The following is a 24154-nucleotide window of genomic DNA, read 5'->3' on the forward strand; positions in this document are numbered from 1 at the left end:
CCCTGTATGGTTGAACTAGACTCTGAAGAAGAGCTAGTAGGAGGCTCAGAACTTATTGGTGACCTGGACCCGGCTGACCATCCTGAGCTGCAGTCTTTACTGGCAGAAGGTGGACCCAGCAGGTCAGCTTTTCGTAAGGGACAAAGAGAATGTCCAACTCTGGAGGGCCTTTGCCAACAGGCAGCTTCTCAGGCTGATGGGCAAGAGCCTGGGAAGTATAGGTTACACTGGGAAGATGGCCTCTTCTACAGCGAACCAACTGCATCTGAACCTGGAGGCTACCAACGCCTGGTAGTGCCCCAAGAGAACAGACAACTAGCCCACGAGATTCCTTTGGCTGGTCACTTCAGTTTCAAGAAGACCAAGGAAAGGCTCTCTCTCTACTTTTATTGGCCAAAATGGGGGCTGAAGTAGACAAGTATTGCAGGAGCTGCCATACCTGCCAGACTTCTGGTAGGGTTGGTTCCAAGAATGTGGCACCTTGAGTGCCTCTCCCAGTTGTGGGAGTCCCATTTGAGAGGGTAGGGATTGACATAGTTGGTCCCCTTGATCCTCCAACCTCCTCAGGCAACAGGTTTATCCTTGTTGTAGTAGACCATGCTAGTAGGTACCCTGAGGCAATTCCTGAGGACTGTTACAGCTCCGGCTGTAGCTAAGGCCCTCCTTGGTATTTTTACCAGGGTTGGGTTTCCTAAGGAAGCAATCTCTGACAGGGGGTCAAATTTTATGTCCCACTACATGAAGGCCATGTGGAAAACCTGCAGAGTTACTTACAAGTTCTCTACCACATACCACCCCCAGACCAATGGATTGGTAGAAAGGTTTAACAGAACCATGAAGAGCAGGATAGGTGCTTTAGAAGAACCCCTTAAAAAGAAGTGGGATCTTCTACTGCCATGCCTTCTCTTTGCTTATAGAGAAGTCCCTCAGGAGGGAGTAGGTTATTCTCCCTTTGAACTTCTCTATGGCCATCCAGTCAGAGGCCCCTTGGTCCTGATTAAGGAGGGGTTGGAGAGTGCTCCTTCCCCCAAGCCAGTCAGAGTGACTGACTATGTGATAGGTCTCCGGAGGAGAATGTCACACATGATTGCAGAAGCAAGTGACAACTTGAAAGCTGGACAAGCTCTGGTCAAGCATTGGCATGATCAGAAGGCTAACATGGTTGAGTTCACTCAAGACCAGCTAGTTCTTGTAATGCTTCCAACAAGGCAGAGGGCCTTGAAAGCAAGTGGATGGGACCCTTCAAGGTTGTGGGAAAACTTGGAGAGGCCAACTATCTGGTGGATCTGGGCAAACCCAGGGAAGCTCCCAGAATTTTCCACACCAACTGCCTCAAAGCCTATGTCTCTAGACCAGAAGCAGGAGCCTTGCTTCTAGCTTCATCAGAAGAGGAGGAGGAGAGTGAAGCTCTAACTGACCTCCTGAGAGGCTTACCTTTGGATGAAAAGGTTGAAGGAGTTAATCTCTCTTCAGATCTGACACCTGAGCAACAGGAGGAGTGCAAATCTATGTTGAATCAGTTTGCCCCTCTGTTCTCACTTTCTCCAGGCTTGACCCCTTGGGGACAGCATGACATACTCACTGGTGACTGTCTGCCAGTCAAAAGCAGAGGATACAGAATGTCAGAGAATGTCAGAACCCACATCAAAGGTGAGGTCAAGAAAATGCTTGATCTCGGAGTAATAGAGCCCTCTACTAGTCCATGGTCTAGCCCAGTTGTGTTAGTACCAAAGGCAGGATCCAAAGAATTGAGATTCTGCGTGGACTATAGAGCTCTTAATGCAGTCACCAAGACTGATGCCCACCCTTTGCCAAGGACAGATGAGTTGGTGGATAAACTTGGTGCAGCCAAGTACCTCAGCACCCTGGACCTTACCTCAGGCTATTGGCAAATAGCCCTGACAGACCATGCCAAGGAGAAAACTGCATTTTCTACCCCAGTTGGCATATACCAATTTAAGGTTATGCCTTTTGGACTCAAAAATGCACCTGCTACATTGGGGGGAACAGGGAAAAAATGGGGCATGAGTGGGGGTGTGGGGGAACAGGGCACACACGAGGCATGTGCGGGGGCTGGGGGAAGGTAGTGGGTGCAAGTCACGGCGTCATCCAGAGGAAGAGAAGATCTCGACATGGAGGAAGGCTGAAGGTCGTTGCACTACCAGGGAAGAAACCAGCCGTGGAGTTTTCCGGTTAAAAGGATGTTACCCCTCTTTCACGGTAGAGGTAAAAAGTGGTATTCCGGTTGCCGGGGTGCTTGGCACAGGCAAGGCGGCCACAAGATGCTCCAGGGAGGCGAAAAGAAGGCAAAAACTAGTTGTCCCCACCAGTCAAGGGAAGAAGACTCTCCGGACTGGAGATCTCCTCTGTCGTTGGGAAGTGGTGAGACAGTTCCGCTGGGCTCCACCGGTGGTGTCGTCGTGGCAGGTCGGCTCAGCTTCTCCCTCTTCGGCTTCTTAGGTCCTGTGGCGACTTCTGAAGTTCCAGTCCCCAAAGCCCTGCTTTTATGCAGCAAACCCCCATTCACCAGTCCTAGCTGTCACTCAAACATGCTAAGTGGTGAGCCGGGGGGCTCACCACTGGGCCAATCACACAAGAGTGCGACTTGAGTTGCCAAGGCAACTCAGTCCAGGGTGCCTAAATCCCCCTCACACACATCCTGTAGACCCAGACACAGTGGCACCACTTTGGAGGGTGCAGAAGCCCGCCAAAAGTGGAACAAAGGCTCGACTCGGGTTCAAGGTTACTGAAGTGAACCCAGATGCCATTTTGCCGGCGAGTTCTGGCAAAAAATCCCAACCGGTGAATTAATATTAAATAAATAAACCAGCGGTATCTTTAACATTGCACCAAAAAGTGGTGCAGTAAAATCAATGGGTAAATGGGGATTGGGGACTTACCGCCCCGCTAAGGTCGGAATGGGGCGGTAAGTCCGCCAACCACCATGGCGTAAACGTAGTTTACGCCATGGTGGTAAAGTCACGGCCCAGGCGGTAACTTACCGCCTGGGTCGTAATGAGGCCCTATGCGACAACAAAAGGAAGGGTGAATCGGCCTGGAAAAACCAACCAACAACCCTCACTAGAGATGCCTTCCTAAAAGCTGCAAAGGAATACAAGATAGCCATCCTCCAAATGAAAAGCGCAATCTATAATAATAGAATTTCAATGCTGAATCTGGCTCTAAAGAACTCTTTAGGATCCTCCGAGAGCTTGAATCGCCCATCCCACCCACTGAGTCCTGTGCTGAAGATAAGGCTTGGTGCACGATTCAAGCAGCCCTATATGATCAAATTTCACAGCTACAAACCAAAATCGAAATGAAAAAACTTCACATTAGCACTGATGTAAGACCCCCTAAGACCCGACGCCCAGTAGAGATCCCTTGTAACCTCTTCAAATTCTCTCCACTATCCATCACTAGTCTAAAACCCTCCCGCTGCCAAGATGATATATGCCCTGCGGCTGTCATCAAAGAGGCAGCAATAGATCTTGCACCGGCCATCACAGCTTTCATCAACTCATCTTTAGATTCTAAAACAGTCCCGACCAACCTGAAAGATGTGTGGGTACTCCCGCTCCTAAAAGAACCTAACCTTGACCCAAGCGTCCCCACAAATTATAGGCCCATCACCACAGTGCCGTTTTTATTGAGAATTCTCGACAGGGCAGCCTATTTCCAAATACAGGCCCATTTGGAAACAAACAATATCCTGGACCTGCAGCAATCAGGGTCCCGGCCTAGACACGACACGGAAACAGTGCTTATAGATTTAAAAGCACAAATTGTTAAGCAAATAGACAAAAGCAATATAACGCTCCTCCTCCTCCTAGATCTATCAGCCGCATTTGATCTCAGTCACGAAATCCTTTGCAACCACCTTGCCTGTTGAGCCCACTTCTCAGAAGAAGCTACTCGGTGGATTCAATCCTTTTTAGAAAATAGAACGATTAGAGTGTTCTTGCCCCTATCCTCTGCAGACCCTGCTCCCTTGACATGCAGTGTGCCACAAGGCTTCTGCGTGACACCAACACTATATGACATATTTTCTAAGCCTTTATTCGACGATCTGGACCACTTGGGTGTCCCCTACACTAACTATGCAGATGACACCCAAGTCCTCCTCCCCATTTCTGGCAATCATGACACTAACTCTAATTTACTAAACAAAATCTACCTCATCATTCAGGCATGGATAGCCACACACGGCCTCTGCCTTAATGAGAATACAGTATTTTTATTAACCGGCTCACAAGCCAAACTAAACAAACTTGACACCATCTTTAACTCCTTCTGTATAGACGGCATTAACATCCCGGTCTCCAAATTTGTTAAAACCCCAGGCATCTATCTTGACTCCTCCTTAACGTTGACCAAACAAGTGAACGCCGTAGCCTCCGCCACAGCCTACACTTGTAAGTTAATAAACACCTGTAGACCCTTTATCTCCATCTCAAGCTGTTCCACCTTAGCTAGAGCGTTGATCCTTTCCAAATTGGATTATTGCAACGCACTCTACCTCGGAACTAGCAAAAGAAATCTAAACAAACTGCAGCTCCTCCAAAACAACGCTATTCGAGCAGCCATCAACATACCCCGATCCCACCATATTTCTGAAATGAGACGCAAAGCCGGCTGGCTATCCATCAAAAACAGAATATCCTTGAAAACATTCACCCTTACTCATAAGTGCCTAATGAATTCAGCACCCAATTTCTTGGTCTACAGATTCACCAAAAACCAGTAGTCCAGACCCACCAGAGCAACCCAACTACACTTCCAAAAATCCCTAGGTATAACTGCCAGAAATCCGGAGGCACCAGCTTCCCCATATTAGCATCCAAACTCTGGAACTCTATTCCAACAGCCATAAGAACTATACCTGTTCTCTCCCAATTCAGGACAAGTGCTAAAAAATTGCTTGCCACACTTGAAACCAATTAACCTATTTTGGCTCCCTTGGTCACCAGCTTGTACATAATTATTACTTCATGCTCATGTAAAATGCCAGTGCTGTAAATATTGCTGCGGTGATTCTATATAAGTACCTTGTAACCTGTAACTATATCTTGCACAAATGTAACTGGAATAATGTGCCCTGATACCCAAGGGTTTGGTGCACTATATAAACAAATGTAACTGGAATAATGTGCCCTGATACCCAAGGGTTTGGCTCGCTATATAAACAAATAAACTAAACTAAACTAAACTAAACATCGAGCAAATGAACCAAGGACAGGGATTGGATCTCTAATGCCCTGTGCATCGAGCAAATGAACCAAGGACAGGGATTGGACCCTTAATGCCCTTTACATCGCGCAAATGAACCAAGGACAAGGATTGGACCCTTAATGCCCTTTACATCGAGCAAATGAACCAAGGCCAGGGATTGGACCCCTAATGCCATTTACATAGAGCAAGTCAACCAAGGACAGGGATTGCCCTCTAATGCCCTTTACATCGAGCAAATGAACCAAGGACAGGGATTGGACCCTTAATGCACTTTACATCGAGCAAATGAACCAAGGACAGGGATTGGACCCTTAATGCCCTTTACATCGAGCGAATGAACCAAGGACAGGGATTGGACCCTTAATGCCATTTACATCGAACAAATGAACCAAGGACAGGGATTGGACGCCCTTTACATAGAGCAAATGAACCAAGGACAGGGATTGGACCCCTAATACACTTTACATCGAGAAAATTAACCAAGGCCAGGGATTGGACCCCTAATGATATGATATGATATGATACGATTGTTTATTTATATAGCACCTATACACAATGTGTTTCAAAGCGCTTCAAGGCAAGGGAGGGAACAAGGAAAAATACAACCACATTCTTACAGGCCATGAACAGTAAGGATGTGAAATTAACTATCGTACTCGGCCTGACGACATTTCAGATAGTGGAAGAGCTAAGACATAGATAAGGAAGAGAGGGGGAGAGTGGGAAGGAAATGGAAACAGACAGGCGACTACCGTACTAGGCCTGACGACATTTCTGGTAGAGCCGGAGAAAAACAAAAGGTGAGGAAGAGGGGTGCAGAAAGGGAGGGGAGGAACAAAACAAGCGACTACCATACTAGGCCTGACGACATTTCAGATAGTGCTGGAGGGGTGGTGGGGAGGAAAAAAAACAGTAATGGGAGGGTGGAGGAAACAGACGAGGTTGCTATCATATTAGGTCACGGGACAATTCTGATAGAGTAAGTGCATAGAAGAAAGTAAGGGGAGGAGATAGGAAAAGGGAGAAGGGAAAGGAGGAGAGAACAGAGAGCAAGCTGTCAAAAAGAGTGGAGAAGCAAGAGGGAGAGCGAATACATGTTGCAAGCCAGGATACAAGATGAAGATGGGAACAGCATGATTCAGAGCCACCATGAGTACAAGATGCAAAGGAAGTCCAGCATGAGAGTTGAGAAAGAGTGACGCACCGTGAATGAATGAAGTCCATAAAAGTCAAATACAGCATTGGCCACAAGACGGTGATGGTGAAGGAAGGCACCAGGTGGGCGGGGCTTGCTAAGTCGGGAAAGAGAGCGGCAAGCAAGAAGGCACCAGGTGGGCGGGGCTTGCTAAGTGGTGAAAAAGCGCAGCAGGCAGGAAGGCACCAGGTGGGTGGGGTTAGGCCAGGTGACCTAGATCCACTTGCACCTGCTCCCCATAATGCCCTTTACAATAGCGCTAATTGATCTATCTCTGCCTGGGGCGATTATCAGAACTTTGTCGCAAAGGACAATCCGGCAGCCATTTTGAATGCACACGACCCTACACCCACTGCTATGCCTGTTAACAATGATGGCACGGTCCTAAATCAGGGAAGAACACAACCTCATATAAAGGTTGCACGCAAGGAAGATTAATCCTGAGGAATAAAGATATACAAGCCTCTATCCCCTCTGATGACCGTATCGATTTGACAAGCCCATCTAACACGAAATGTGGGGCAAAACCCACAACAGGTTTACAAGAGGCTAGGAGCGGAGCTACATCAGGGCTAAGTGAGGGGTGAAGTTTTCACTCACAGCAGTTCCGCTTTAAGCTTTACCCCCTTAAAATGTTTGAGGTTGATGGAGGTATTTTAAATTTACCACCCCAAGCGGCTCCCTTGGTTATGGTCCTAACTAATGTCCCCAGGTTGAGGCAAAACATGATGGATGAGACCACCTCACTGATGAGCAATGTAGTTAATTTTGCAAAAACTATCTGTGTTTCTGCCCTTATAGGTGGGGATCTAGTGATAGATACACGTTCGCCATGGGTGGGCAACAGTAGGAAATCCATCCTGGGAGACTGGTTTACGATTACTTTGCATAGACAATCCAAGACCTCTGACCTAATATGGAGGGGCCTGCACTGCCGCCTGGGACCATCCGAGATTGGCTTTGGCCCCCCTGGGGTTTATTTTACAGACCAGAGGATTTGCACCTGCAGCTGGACCCCCGACGTGACCTCTCTAAGGTGTATAAAAGAGACCCCAGCCCTGTTCACTCTAGACAGCTTGACGCCCGACCAGCACTAGCGCTCAGTTATGGAACACCTTTATTACTGTCTGATAGATTTGAATGTCTACGTGATTTGTAGGGTGTGGACTGACTGCCTGTACCGAGACCTGATCTACTTGGGGATGCTCATGGCAAGGAGGGGGCCGAGTGTGATTAACGTCAGGAGGGATCAGTCTATGGATATTCCTGCCGTAACTTATTCCAACTAAATTAAGATTCTCATATGGAACATCGCTGGCTTACAGAACAAAGAGTGAGGGTGCCTGGTGTACCTTGATTTCAAAATATCCGGTTGTTATGCTAAAGGAACCCTGGTCCATTGAGCCTATTCACCGCCCCCGGTTCTCTGTACATTCAAGCAAGCTATAGGATCCAACAGCAAGGAAATCTCCTAAGGAGGATCGGCTGCCTATGTAGCAAACACCATGGGATGGAGTATTGACCAAGTGCAAGTTCCTAACCCAAATCTACTTTTCTAAAAGCGAACATTAAGGGAGCCAAACAACTGGGTGTTATTAATTTCTATAATAAAAATGGTGTCAAGTCAGATGCCTTGCTGACAGCCCACTCTCCAGGTTTCAGTTTGTGCCCTGGCCCAATAAGCGACACTGGAGCAGCGTCCTTCACCTGCGCATGTATAGAAAGGAGTCTGTTAGTCAAAGCAATACAGTATTGTTGTAGTGCTGGCCATGTTTGTTCAGACAATTTCTTAGGATTTACAGGTGTACCGACAACGGGTTGGGCGGCCCATTACAAAAATGAGGATAGGCCATGCGTACGCTTTGGGGTCACCCTCATGCTCAACAGCGCTAATGGTAACACATCCGGCCCTTTCAGGCCTGTCTCTGCACAAGCTTTAGCCAGTTTGTCCTTCAGTACCCCATTGGCACTTTCACTCAGACCTGCTTACACCTTCTCAACCACTTGCCCCGGAAATTGTGGCCCATTGTCAGACCATGGGTAGGTGGGAACTGTGTACAAAGGAACCCAGTGCTTCAATATGCATTTTGCAGTAGATGTCACTCCATTGTCTCTTAGTGGGAAAGCATCCACCCAACCAGAATACCCACATTTCATCCTCAAACAATATTTGTACTTGTTTACCGATTCCAGCTGTATGAAGTCCATGTACACAACATCAAATGCCTGAGTGGGCAGCTGGCTATGACCTTTTAGAGCCGGCACGCCTTTCCCTGAATTGTACAGGATGCATATTCCACATTGTCAGGCCCACCTTCTACAATACTGGCCAATGTTTTTGTTATCCCATGCGGCTTTCAACATTCGCTCCGTGGCGGCTCCATTCACATGCGTTTTCCCGTGGCACACACTCACTACAACAGGGAGAAAAGCACTTGGTAACATCCATCTCCCCGTTTTCTTGTTCATCCAAGCTCCTGGTCTCTTTGGTGTAGATCACTCAGTCAATAGCTTTTGTATCAACACTGCATCCCTGGTGATGTTAGGAACCCCCTTTGTGCCCATAAATTCCCAAAGTTGGTCGCAACCCCATGGTCATAAACTGAATCAGTATAGATTGTTACACATATGGCTTCACTCTTCCTCAATGCTTGTATCAGAGCAGGTACCTTTCCCATATCGACTATGTTGTTCCCAGTTGTTACCGCATACCCTGCTACTGTTGCTCCTGTTTCCAACTTATAGCAAGACCCATCACAGAACAAGATTCCATCACCATCCTCTAAGGGCTGATCCTGCAAATCTATTCTTCTCCTCGTTTCCGCTTCTGTTCTCATCACACAGTCATGTCTTGGGCCGTCACCCTTGGTTGGAATGGGTAACAATGACGCTGGGTTAAGCACATTACATCTTTCAAGTTTTACATTCCTACTAAATATCTACATGTCATACTGGGTTAGTCTGGCAGCTGTCAAATGCTGTGTCTGCATTCTATTCAATAGTACATCCACAGCATGATGCACTCATACAATCACTTAATTTCCTAGTATAATGCCAGTGCCGCTGCTGCTACTGCTCTCATACAAGGGGGGTTGTCCACTTCCTACTATGCCTAATCCTGTGGAAAAATAAGCACATGGTCTTTACTTCCCACCCTGTTATTGCATTAATACTGATACCGAACAGCCATCCATTTCAACAACAAATAGATAAAATACCGTGTCACAAATGGGCGTACCCAGAGCTGCAGCGTTGCATAAAGTGCTCTTCAACGCCTCGTACCCCTCTTCCATCTCTTCCATCTCTTCCATCTCTTTGTTCCACTCGAAGGGTACGTGGTGTTTCTCATCCTTCAATGTTTATAACAAGGGCTTAGCTATTACTGAGAACTCTGGTATCCAGTGCCTACAATATGACAAAATTCCCAACACCTTTCTCAATTCCTTGTATGTTCTGGGAATGGGCATAGCCTGAATCAACACTACTCGGTCTTTTGACAATGACCGCCCTTCCTTTGACAAAACACAGCCCAAATAGTCAACTCGTCGCTGTACATATTGCATTTTGCTAAAGAAACTTTGTGATTATGCTTTGACAGGTGAAACAGAACCATAACAGTCGCTTCCCTGCAACCTTCCTCCGTATTGGCACTCAGCTTTGTATGGCGATGGAATGCTCCAAGATTTCATGGCCCATATGAGGTTATATATTGTACGGCCACGGCGGTGAAAGTGAGTGGGCTGAAATACTGGATTCATCTATCAGACGTACGAAAAGCACATGATAGTGTTGTAGTGAAAGGAGAAGGGGATGTTGAGGAAAGAACAACGAAAACATAGCTTAATAATGATGCAGAGAAATTATACAGAGCCTGATGAAAAAGAGAATTAAAATGAAAACTGAACTGTTACAAATTATAGAAAAGAGGTGTACATAGAACAAAGAAACAAAATATACACACAATTGAATGGTACTCACAAAATGTAAAAATGCATGTGTCTGCAATTACAAGAATTAACTGTTTCCCTCTCTCTCTCTCTCTCTTTCACTCCCTGTGTCTTTCTCTCTTTTCCTCTAATGATATGGTAAACATAAAATGAAGATAATAACGTAAAAAGTATTTTTATGAAAATAAATGCAACGTGAAGTCAAACGTGCAGTGTGTGCTTAACCCAATTGTATCTCACTCTATAGGTACAGAGATGGCAGAAACGAGGGCCTCAATGCCACCGACTCCACAATAGATAGTAATAGGAGAAATCTTACTAGTACTAGGTTTTATTCTTTTGAGTGCGGTCTTTGTTTCTCTGCAATTTTGTTTTTCAAGCAATTGTTTGGCTTAGCATTATACTGGGCAATATCTTTCATATATGTTGATATGAAAGAGGGGGCAGCGGGAGTAAAACTGATACAAGAAGTATCCCACTTAGTATGGGACGTTTTTAAGCTAATATGGGATCACAATGTTCCTACAAACCTCACTACCCTATAAAAGAATAAAACTGTTAGAGCCCCGCTGAAGAACTATTCGACAGCTGATTATCATGAGCATGAATTTAACGTATATGAGATGAATGACCCAAACGCCAATGCATTTACATGACCATATGGTGATTTCTATACAACCACACAAGCTATCTCAAGCGGCGATTATGTAAATGATGAAACACAAACCCCTGCCCCGGTTTATGGTAAAAAAGGTGGACAACAAAGTGATGAAAGGGGAACAAAGGTAATACCTGGAATATTCCAAATCCGATACCAGCAATTAGTCGAAGTCCAAAGGGGTCCAGGGGGAAGCAGGAGGTGGAAAAGAGGGGCAGGATGGAAAAGGTACAATGAATATCATGGTCTTGGGTTAGATACAGTAGAAGACCCACGACACCCAGACCAGTCTAACAAATGGTACGCAGACATGAGCACAATGGCAAAGCAAGCTACCAACGAAAGCTGCTATGTGTGCTCCTTGATACCACATGCCTCAGGGACCCCTAAAGTGCTGTTACCACAGGAGGCGCCTATTGCGGAGGCCCAGTGTCTAATCCACCATGCACTGTGTAGAATTAAAAGCACCTATCAAGCACACACCATTTCTTTGCAAATGCTGCAGAACTGAAAAACCTGCTATGGAGAAGGGAAAGTGCCCTTAGGAACAAACAAGGACTGTAGTAAAACTCTCATCATCCCAGACATGAAAAAAGCAACAGCAGCTTTAATGCACACTTACTGGGTATGCAGCAAACAGGTGTATTTGCACCTTCTGCAGTCATGGAGAGGCACCTGCGCCCTGGCAACGCTGCACTCAGCCCTGATGGTGATACCAGAAAGCCACAATTGAGGGGAGAGGGTGCCATCAAAGACGTCCTAGAATGTCAACGTCAATGACTGAAGAACCCCCTGCATATGACATTTTATCCAAAGAGCAACTAAAAAGCACCGTATCCCGAAAACGGAGATCATCAAACTATATCTCTGCAGAATCTTCTGAACTTTTGGGCAACTCCCTGACAAATTTAAGTTGTTTACTTCAGCAGAAACGATTTTTGCGTCCCTCGTTCCAAGCATCCAGCTTGAGCAAATGCAAAATGGCTCCAGATAGTGCGCTGGGAACTCATCCAGCTGGCCAACAACACAGAAGAAGGATTCAATGTTATCAAGGTGGAATTGAGAGCCCTGTGGTTTATGACCATGCAGAACCGCTACATCCTAGACCTGCTAACTGCTATGGACGGCACTGTTTGCCGGAAAATCGGGAGCGTGTGTTGCACTTTCGCACCCTCTGCCGATGCGGACAATGGGACACTATCACATGTGACAGCAGCAGTTCATAATCTCGGAGAAAGAATGAAGGAAGAAGGAGGAGTGCAGTCCATCACATGGTTTGATAACCTGTTCGAGTGGGTCCCGTTGTGGTTTGGAATTGCTGTGAAGCTAGTGGTACCCATCATCGTCTTTTTCTTGTTAATTTTTTGTGTGTGCCAATTGGTGCTGCGCAAAGTCTATTCCTAACAGTGTAATGATGATGTTGACCATGTTCAATGCAGCAGGAGTAGTACAGGTAACACACAAAGCCCAGGTCCAGACAAGAGAAGATTCAGAGCCGAAATATAGACTGACTGCTATATATAACACTGGGTACATTGTAGATCCGTTCCGGCACACCACAATTAAGGAACCCAGGGAATTAATGTGGTTTGATAAAGTATGGGTAGATCGGGAGGGGGACGGCGGTTGTATTTACATGACTTGTACCCCAGATGAATATGCCCGGGCAGGGGAGAGCCTTAGGGCGATATGTCTGGCCTGGATGCCAAGAAAGGGGACACCAGCTTGGGATGAAGCAGTAGCTGAGGAAGCCAAACGTAAACGTTTGGGAGAGTCGCAGTATTCATTACTTAAGTAACGAAAGGGGGTAATGTAAGGGAGGAAGGGTCTCCCAGGCCACCCTTCATTCCTAACAACGCACATGATATGCTCATTCCACGGTTGACCGCGCACCTCTGGCCAAGGTGTGCGGTTACCATTGAATAACCCATAGATGTGCATGGCATATCAGCCGCGAGACTCCATTTTGTGTTAACTACCAACTCCATGTTCCTAGTAGCCCACATGTAAACACTGAATACAGGCCTGCACCTCTCCCCTTCATTCTCCACGCACAGCCAGTATGCCAACCCCCCACCTCCACCCCTCTGCCATCTCCGCGGCTGTCCTGTTCTCACAGACGCTTGGGCGCAAAGTGTAACGAGCTAAACACTGTATCTCTCTTCTTCCTTTTACATCATTGCACTGTGTGTGACCGGGACGAAACCTAGCCCTGGAAAAAAACGTCCATCTTCACAAATCTGCCGCTGCACTAGCAGACCCCTTCTAAAGAAATATAGACCACAAGCCCCCTAACCCCAAACCGCTTTTATGTAAAAGTTGCATGCCCCTTGCCCGTGCGCCACCCCGATTCTCCCCCGTAGCACTAATCCCATGAGGCCATATATTCTTCTTTTACCAACAAAGAGCAAAACACCCACAGGAGATCCAAGAAGACACTTGATTAATATGTTTATTTACGTACTGTGTACATAAGGCATCTGGACCCATGTACTCTTACTTTTATTGTTCAGGTCAAACGTCTAATGATATATATTGTGTATTGAGACTTATGAATAATGCCAAGATATATGCATGGCCAAAAGGGCAAATGAATCACAGCAATGTGGACATCACCTGACCCCGCATCCCTCGCAGATGAGCCCAACTGACCCACATGCTCCACGAAGTTACAATCTGAAGCCGACCAATCCTGCAGCATCATCCATATATTTTACATACTGACCAGTGCCCTTTGTCCAATGAACTTACTAATTACTTACCCTATAGCACACGTCATAGATGATGTGTTTTTGTAATATAATGTGATTTTCTTGTTGTTTGGGCAGAGCGCTCTCGGAGTGGCAGAGTCCTCTGTGTGCTCCATTTTAACTTTATATAAAGTCTTGTCTTTTACCTCACTTGCACTTGGTCCTGGTCTCATTCCCTACTGGGGTGTCTCCAATAGTGTCTCTTTTTTGGTTATTTCACGGTAATTGTGGGGAATACCAGCTTTCAGTGGTGAGGCTGTCGCCATGGTGGACCCATAAGTCGGGTTAGTATAGCCTACTGTGGGGCGAGCTGCGAATGAATATATTCCTCTGCGTTCCGCTGGTGCCTCACCCTCCTTTCCTGGACAGTCGCCCCTGCTATCTTTTTGCACTCCTCCTTCCTCAGAATCTTCTGTATCTTGGAACATTTTCCAGAGTCCTAATATTTTCCTCCTCTTTTGCAACGGTTTCCCCTTATATTTGGCTGTCAAAAATATGTTCCAGAATACCCTTATGGTGGGAGCCCTGCTCTGGCCATTAGCGGGGCATCTACCCCTCTTGTTTCCACCGCCCAATGCTTGTGATACTTCTAAATTCTGTCACGATATAGTGGCAGGGCCTTATACATATACTGAATGGGTGTTTCTCTCCCCATTATAATGGTCCTTGCGCCTTACTACCCTCACGCCTTTGCTAGCGCGCCACGCACGCTGTGGCTGCCAGTCAAAAATCAGTCCTTCATCTCCTCCTCCCATCACACTCCCACCCTCACACTCCTACGTTACACAATATAAGTGGTGCCACCTTCTCGCCCCACTTGGGAAGGCTCCCCAACATTCCGTTTCCTTTCTCCACACCCACGCACATCAACACCCTCACACCTGCCCATATACTCATCCCCTACTTGTTAACGCTTGCTAAGGTATACTCACATGTGCGAGTTCACCCAAACTCTTCTGTCATTGGTCCCAATAACATGAGCCTGCACTCTCCTCAGAGCCACACACCGCTCCAAAGAGAGGACAGGGATTCTGCAAAGACGGCCCCTGTAAAACCACTCAAGAATATGTATTTTTCAGGACTGGTCATGGAGGTGGGCGCGGCCCCTCTGGAGAAGTGTCCAAGAAGCCTCTGCAGGCACTGGGATCATGTCAGGGATACCAAATGAAGGCATGCCCCTAAATGCTCACACCAGAAAAAATACAACCCGCTAGGGAAAAAGGCCTGAAATTCTCTTGCAAGTGGCGCAAGTATTTATTTCTACAAAAATAGATTCATCACGAAAGAACTCAGCTGCAACGGAACGTTCTGCAAAATGTTTCCAAGCAGAATCTTATAAGCAGACCCCTCAAGCGACACATCACCATAGTTGACGTCATTGTATACAGTGAAAACCTGCGTGGCTGGTTGGTGCAACCCTATACATAGTCGGCCTGCTCCATAGGGGATGCCAGGTCATTGGTCCCAGCCCAGTCTGTTCCACCTCCATCCCGTGTGATTTGCTGGGCTCATCGTCTCCAGGGAACCAAGGACGAGGAAGCAATTAGCTACATTTGTGAACAATGCTACTCTATCATTATACAGGGCACCTGCAGGCTCAAGGACTTGCACAGGAGGAGTCTCAGGGTTAAACCGACCCACACATACTTCACTCATTCCCGATCACAGCTCCCAAGGCTTCCACCCTCGCTTTTGAACTATAATTTATCCCTCCATGTGCATCGCTCTACAAACCATGTCATTATAAAATAACGGTGGGACGACCATGCTCTCAGATCTTTATGGTTGATGGTCTGAGGTAAACTGGTACCTTCGAATTCAGGGGTCTCGGGACTAGGGCAGTTGTAGGCGCTATAACTTGTAGTTAGCTGGGTGGGGGTTGGAGGCCTGCTTGGGCCTGTTTGTGATAACACGTTCACCAAAGTGCCCAGTTCTGACTCGTGGCTTTGCAGGGGCACATTCTTTTTAAAACAAACATATTGGCAACAACCTTCAAGCAAAGAAGGGTTTCTGTGGAAGTCCGTGGCCTGGGTCTCTCTCATCAGCGCTTGGGCCTATCCAGATTTCCCCTTCAGGCTAACAGCCTGTGCCTAACGCATTAAATACTGCATGGCCGGCCCTATGCTTTGGCTATGGCTACTAATATCTACAAAATGGAATTCGCTTATATACGTGCACTATGGGCCTCATTACAAGTTAGCTGGTCCGGATTTAATGGTGCTGGTAAAACCGTACTGGCACAGTTTTCTGGACTGGCTAACTATGGGTTTTGTGGCTGTTTGGTGTTACACCCGCCAGGTCTGACCTGGCGGGCGTAACGCCACCGGCCGCAGACGGACGCGGAAACACCGGCACCATTACCACATGGTGCCAGTGTTTCCACTTCCCCACGGGAATGGGGATTTACAGAATGCCGGCTCTGGAATTACCAGATCACCAGGGCTGTAATGGCACGGTAAATCCGGCAGGCCCGGAGCTGGTAAATCCCTATGGGTCCAGCGTCAGCCTGCCAGTTTGATTTACCGGCACGGCTACCGGCGGACCCGTAATGCATGCAATATTATGATTGTGTGGGGACCTCTAGGACACCCCTCCCCCTGGTCTATTATAGTTCTTTCAATGGGGCTCGTCAAAGAGCCTAGTGGGGTGGGATGGGCTTGCTCCCTTCCCAACATGACCTTCTGACAAAGGCTTGCGGGTATATGGGCTCGGTACATGGGGCCTCAGTCTGAGTCCGGCGGTAACCCTGCCGGTGCTACTGGCTCATTATGAGTCCGTTGGCCGGGAGGTGAGGCGCCGGCAAATATGTCAGTCCTCATTCCCATAGAGTCCTGTGGGACTCTAAGGGAGTTGGGACATGAGAGCACTGGCACCGTTAGCAATGGTGCTGACACTCCCATGATAAGTCTGCCTACCGTGGCCGCTGTGCCTGGCAGGGTCAGACCTGTCGGGCACAGCGGTCGCAGCAGGCAGAATTGTAGTTTGCCAGTCCAGAAACAAGGGTGCCGGTGAGCATACCAGCACCCTTTTCCGGACCGGCAAACTTGTAGTGAAAGCCCACTGTGTTATAATGTGGAGAAGCAGTATTTGCGGAAACAGAGCAGACAAGGTCTGACATGTCCCTTTGCCTTGTTACAGGGTATTAGGGGGTGTGGGCAGGTCATGTCAGAGGAGCGGAGTGCAGAGGGAGGCCTCAGGCAAAATGGAGGATCTGAGGACTAAATGTATGGAGCATAATGTAGCTTACCATAGCATAACAATCCTGGCTCATCACTACCTCCCACTCATCTTGACAGATTAGCATATCCTTTTCTTTATCCCGCCTCCTGGCCCTACCACCTCCCGCCCTCACCTGAACGTATCACCACCTCCGCCTTGCCTGAATTTATCTCCACCTCCTATGTTGTGCTTATTACTACCTCCCCCTCCTCTTGAGATTACCACCTCCTTTTCTTGATCCCACCTCCTGTCACTACCACCTCCTCCATGTTCCTCTCTTCCCTGCACCCTCGCCTGAACGTATCACCACCTCCTCCACCTTTTTACATCATCTCCTCTGCAGATTTTCCATCCTCGAACTCCTTCCTTCCTATTTTCACCACTTCCTCCACAGCTTTTTCTCTCTCCATGTCCTTCAGCCTCTTCTGCTCCTCTATCCTTTCCTTTTTCCAGCCTCCTCCACTATCCCCGCTACCAGACTCCGAGAACTGTCCGTGAGCTTTTTATCCCCGGATGCTGGGCTTGTTCTAGAAGATGCACATGTGTTATGAATGCTTTTCGTTGCACGATTGTTTGGGCTCAAAGGGTTCAATTGATTCAGTAGTTACTAATTCCTGACTGCAGGTCCCTCTTGCTGTGCGGATCCAGCCTATAGAAGTTCTGGCCAAACTCTTGAATTCTTAGTGATTGTCGCACATGGGCAGGAAAGCACAAGCTCCACGGTGTGCGAGTATAGAGCCTATCCAGCAGCCAGCTCTCCCGGAAGTTTCACCCACAAGACCTAGCAGCACTTCACCTTTGATTTGGTGGGCACTCATAGTATTTGAATCGTCTTCCACACACGGGACCCGCAGACATCCCACATTGACCACTGCTTGTGTCACCATCTGTTAAAGAGCCACTGGATCCTATGTCACATATGACAAGCACATGCTCATTTATCTGGCTGTTGTGGGGTGTGAATCCTTCCCACACCACCCAAGCCCTGCCACATGCAGCAGGTGGTGGCACTCGCCCCATCGCCTCCCCCGTAGCCATCCCTTATACACCCCAATGGTCAGCCAGGAGACATTGCCACATATTATACTCTAAGTAAATAGGGAAACAAATTGCAGAACATCAAGTACAAATCAGAGAAAATGATCACAATGGGGAACTGGAATGTGTGGGGGAGGGTTTAGTGCAGAAGAGTATGTGGATGAATCGAAGTGCAATGGATTGATTGTGTATTTATTATGCACTTATACACAAGTGTTTCAAAGCGCAATGGGCAGGAAAGCACAGTGAAGGCGGTGAGGCATGAGCTATTCACACAAACTGTCGCAAACGACCGATACCACCGTGCCGCAAAGGTTTTATCCTGTGATCGATAGGTGGGTGCACACTAATCAATGTGTGCTCGTCTGAGATCACAGAACCAAGCAACTAAAATTAGGATTTGCTCAACGGAAGTGAGTCGTAACTTGTGTAGGATGTCGGACCATCGAAATGCAGATCACTTAGGAGACAGTTATATTAAATGCATTCCGCGAGAACGACAGAACGAGAGAGCGAGCTGTTGATGGCACAGGGAAGCCGGCCTGAAAGCCCACCCCACCCTACAGCAGTCCAGCAGTTCGCAGGGGGGGCTGTTGGGCTGCCAGGCACCAGGTGCGGAGTGCGGATCTCGGCCCCTGGAGATAAACTCAAGGGTAAGGCTGCGCCCAGCTCGCAGGCGAGCGGAGAGCATTAAGGCTCTAACCTTTACATTACAATAAACTGACAACTTTGCCTTATGTGGGGTGGCCATAATTAACCAAGCCTCCCAGGATAAATTTGATAAAGTTGCTTAGACATATTCAGGACAGCTTTGGTAATCTAAGCTCCGCGCCCGGTCGGGGGACTGCGGGAGCCAATCATTTGATCCTGACCGCAGCGCGAATATTTATATACAACAAGGGAGCACCAAAGTGTCACTACATAGTTTGCAGACAAGCATAAGCACAAGTGGCTCCGATTCCAGCGAAGCCGCTTCTGCCTGTGCTCACTCGGGGAATTATGACTACTGAGGCCCCAAGTCAAGATGAAACTCTGGGGGCGGGGGCACCCCCAGTAGCCTTGACCTGGAGCCCACTTTAAATTATCTGCTAGAGGCACGAGTTGACATAGGGTAAAAAACAGAATCTGCCTGGAATTTGTTGGACACAGTGAGGGATCTTGACCCTGATCTTGGCCAAATACCTGAAGTAAAATAGCCTTCTAAATGAAACAGGGTCTGACTTACATCAAGATACACTCAATGGCATGCGTGCTAATGCTGAACATGACTGTTAGGGAGAATTCTCAAAATGTGCAAATTTCCCTTACCTTTTGAGACCCCCAGCAACTTTGCTGGATTTCTGGGATTACATTTTTTACCTGGGAAGTGTGTGAGCCTTTTTTCCCACTCTTCCATGTTTTCTGTGTGTGTTTTACTTTTGTGTTCTTTGGTTATGGAGTCTTAAAAAAACTCCAGTGGCATCATCTTTTTCTGTGTGTCACACAGCACCATCAGTGCAGTGGCACAGGGATGTCTTTCAGACTCCCCAAAGGTTTAAATACCTTCTCTGGGACTGACTACCGTCTCCCAGAGCCTGTAAAGTTACATTGGCTTTACTAGTCTTTTTAAATTTACTGACCCAGCACACACTATCTTCCAATAGAGTGCTGGAGGGGTTGCTTAGCTACCCCTGATTCAAAACACTCATGTAACAGTAAAATGTTACCTTTTACTTCTCTAAATGGCTGGTGGCAGTGGTTTAGATCTACTACCGTTAATTTTCGCAACCGCTAACAACGGTAGCCCAAAATCAAGAGTAACCATGTTTTTCAATATGGCGCCCCAGACCTATCTGTAAAAACAGACTCTGGTCAACTTTTTTCGCCATTTCTTTTAGGAAAAGTACTTTTTGTGTTGAAATCTGCGTGCCAAACCACGTTTGTTCCCTTTGTTCGTGCCCTTTGGCAGGCTTCTGTACTGAAGCCCTCTTCTGATGCCAGAGTGTCTGGGGTGGACAGGATGTGAGAGAGGTGCCCGAAACTCCCTGTGCTTAGTCTCCTAAGAGACTTGAATGCACTCTGGTGTGATTGGCTGGCTGACTGTCCGGCAAGGACAGCCACCCTGCTTGGTGAGTGACAGCCAGGCTGAATAAATGGGGGAAAACTGTTTCAAAGCAGGTCTCTGGGACTTGGAAAGCAGAGTCGACCACTGGAACGAAAGATCCGAAGACGAGCTGAAGGAAGAGGACTGCTGCAACTCCTGGACGACCGGTGATGCCCTGCTGCAGGTCCGAATTGCCTGAAACTCCATTCGACAGACAAGTCCTTCAAGGATAACTTCTTCCCTTGAGTTTGGTGGGAACAACCAACTCGTAAGCCACCTGGACACCATCTGATACTGGTCGAATTTTCAGCAGGGCTGCTTGAAAACCAGATAGCCAGTGGGAAGGAAACCAGTTTGTGGTCTTTAAGGCACTCACACCTTAAAGCAACGTCTTGCTACAGCTTTGGCTTCATCCTTGGGCAGTGCAGGAACCTCCCGATGTCCTCCTTCTTGTCCCCATGACTGTAGCTCAGGAACTGCGAGACCTGCTCGGACCTGCTAGGAACAACTGCCTCTGCTACAGCTTTCTCCGTTTATAAAAGGTACTGTGCAAACGGGCTACTGAAATATTTTCGGCCATCGAGAAAGTACGTCAAACTTTCCTCAACTTCGAACGTTCCTCCTTCTCTAAACATTCGTCAAACTTTTCGCCTAGCCAAATCCTTTGAAAATCCGTGGCAAAGACTTTACCGTTATATACCAGAACTGTGCTATCCTAGACAAAAGACTCTGAACCGTTGACTTTGGCCCAGGCCTGTTGAGAAGAATTGCTGGTTGTATTTAACTGAAACCCTTTGCCCAGCCTGTTAATGTATTTGGGCTGTCTATTCTTATAACCTTGTATTTTCCTCCCTTTTCTAAGTATCTGAAGTGCCATTTTGCTCCCACTTCATTTTGGAGCTAAACTTGTTCATTTACTTTCCGGTTGGAATTTTGTGGTTTATTAGTGTGTGATATTGAGCTGCTTGTGCTAGTGTAATGTTTTCGAAGTCAATGTGTACATAAATGTATATCCTTTTACCAAAAAAACCTTGAGTAAGTGTATATTTGAATCACTGTATTATTGGTCCTTTGTGTAACTTGTTCTACTGCTCACTTAAACTCTTGAGATAAGTCTGGCTGCTCAGCCATCGCTACCACTTTACTGTGTAGTACAGGCTTGTACCAAAGGTGAAATTGTGCTTCCACTTGTAGTCCTAATTGCCTGTAGTGTTCCCAAAGGGTACTGCAGGTTATTCTGCCTAACACTGGTGTACAGCGGTGGGATAAATTATACTTGTTACATTTAAAGTGCTACTTTTAGTTTTGTTCAAATAATCTTCACAAGGCTACGCAACACTAGTAAAGCAATTGTTTTATCATGACTGATATGGAAAGCTACAGACAGGAGACCCTAGTGACTTTAACTGTTGATCAATTGAGAGATATGTGTAAAGCTAGGAATCTCGCTGTAAAAAGCAAAAAGGTTGAACTGATAGAAAAGATGTTAGAATACCAAAGTCTGAGGAGTGGGTCTGAAACCCCCACCCCAACAGCAAATGTGGAAAATGTTGATGAGGATGATAATATGTCAGAGCTCAGCTCTAATATTATGGATGAGTTAGATGAGGTAGAAGAGTCTCAGAATGTAGGCCCCGTTTTACCTCTACCTGCTCATAGGTCTCTACCTCTGACCACAGGGACCCCACCAGGTCCAACATTAAGTCCTGAATTTGTCTCACTTGAAAAGATGAGATTGGAGTTAGAATTCATAAGGATCCAAGCTCAAACTGATAGCAAACACCAAGGGCGTAGGCTCAGAGAAATTGAATTGAACCATGTATTAGAAATGAAAAAGTTGTCTATTGAAACTGGTTCTCTCTCAGAGTCCTCTAGGTCTTCCAGTCCCAAGCGGCCTCGCATGCCCAAAGATGCTGTAAGTATGTACCCCTTCTCAGTATCGTAAGAGGTTTAGAACCCTCAAAAAGCATGATGGTACCCCTTGGGCTACCTGGGTGACTGAATGTATGAACAACTTAGATGGTTGGGTTAAGGGTTACAGAGTTAACACTTATGAAGGTATGAGAGATCTGTTTATGTTGGAGTCTATTTATGATGCCTGCTCTCCTGAGCTGAGACAGCACTTGGCTGACTCTAAGGCAATTGATCCTAAGAGGTTAGCAAGGGCTGTTGCCTTGTGGGTTGCCAACAGGGCTACTCACAAGGACTCTGGGGCAACTCAGAAGAAGGATGAGGGGAAGCAGCGCAAGAAAGACAGTAAAGAGAATTCCAATACCTCCAATCCAAAAGAGGGCCACAAAAATCACAAGGGTAAGCCACAGGGAAAACCGAATCAGGCTAGTGAACCTACTGGTGACAAACCAGAAGGAGGTCAGAACAAAACCCCATTCATCAAAACATTTGGAAAATGTTATGCTTGTGGGTCAACTGACCATGTGAAAGGGGATCCCAGGTGCAAGGGTAAACATTCAGGGGTCCACACTGTCTCCTTAGCCTTCTGCCCTGTGGATGAAGTACCAATGGCAAGTGGAAACTTTCACCTAATGGCTGAGGAACCCATGAAAGTCTCAGCCAGTGTTTTTTTAGTGTCCCTGGGTCTGTGGGAACAACAGAATTTAGATGTGTACAACTCTATCCCAGATAATACTAAAGAGTATAATAAGGAAAGTGTCCAGGTGAATGGTCAGGAGACTCCTGCCATTAGGGACACTGGAGCCAGCATAACTGTAGCTGATGAATCTTTTTTCAAGATTGAGGATGTTGCTAAGGCACCCATATACCTCACTAAGCTTGCTGGAGGCCCTGTCCAAATGCTTCCATCGTTACCAGCTCTCATCCAGTGCAATGAACCTGTTAGTGTGCAGAGTGAAGTACCTGGGAGAGTCCTGTTGGGGAATGACTTAAAAACTCTTGGAGTTGTATCAGGCACCCCCAGGCCTCCCAGCAAAAGGAAACAGGAGCAGACTAGGAAGGCCAGAGAGAGTACCTTAAGGGGCTCTCCAGAGGAGATTATAGAGGAAACTATAACTCCCAGTCCAAAGGACTTACTGACTGCAATTTCAAAAAAGAAAGAGGAAAAGGGGCAAACTAAACCTCTAAAAAGGAACTAGCCAGCACTCCTGTGCTACCAACAAGGACATCCCAGAGAGGACTGTCCAAGATCACACCTGTGATCCCTCCACCAGCTGAGGCTGAGTGTGAGGAGCAACCTTGTGTGGTTGAATCATCTGCTGAAGAATCAGAGCTGGAAGAGGACCTTGCTCCTGTTGGAGATCTGGATCCTGCAGACCATTCTGAGCTGCCGTCTTTACTGGCTGAAGGTGGACCCTGTAGGGCAGACTTCAGCAGAGTGTCCTACTCGTGAAGCTCTTCGCCAACAGGCAGCTTCCCAGCTGGACGGGCAAGAGCCAGGGAAGCATAGGTTGTACTGTGAAGATGGCCTCTTCTACAGTGAATCTACTGAGTCTATCCCAGGGGACTACAGATGACTTGTTCCTACAGTTAGCCCATGAGATACCTTTGGCTGGTCACTTGAGCTTCAAGAAGACCAAAGAAAGGCTATATTTATATTTCTACTAGCCTAAATTGGGGTCTGATGTAGATCAATTCTGTAGGAGCTGTCACACTTGCCAAACCTCTGGCAAGAGTGGAGCCAAGAATGTGGCACCCTTGGTGCCTCTCCCAGTGGCGAGAGTTCCTTTTGAGAGGGTAGGAATCGACATTGTTGATCCCTTACACCCTCCCACATCTTCAGGAAACAGGTTTATCCTGGTTGTAGTAGACCATGCTACTAGGTATCCTGAAGCCATACCTAAGGCCCTACTTGGTATTTTTACCAGGGTAGGTTTTCCTAAGGAAGTTATCTCTGACAGGGGATCCAATTTTATGTCCCACTACATGCAGGCCATGTGGAAAAACTGGAGTAACTTACAAGTTCTCAACTGCCTACCATCCACAGACAAATGAATTGGTAGAGAGGTTTAACCATACAATGAAGAGCATGATCGGTGCTTTAGAGGAACCCCTTAGAAG

General features: G+C 47.1%; 1 pseudogene; it reads left to right on the forward strand.

Moving 5' to 3' along the window:
• LOC138517056 (zinc finger protein 585A-like) overlaps positions 1–24154 on the forward strand; it is a 363846-nt pseudogene that overhangs the window by 150577 nt on the left and 189115 nt on the right.

Source organism: Ambystoma mexicanum, chromosome 6q, assembly GCF_040938575.1.
Source record: "Ambystoma mexicanum isolate Mex_15411 chromosome 6q, UKY_AmexF1_1, whole genome shotgun sequence".
NCBI lineage: Eukaryota > Metazoa > Chordata > Amphibia > Caudata > Ambystomatidae > Ambystoma > Ambystoma mexicanum.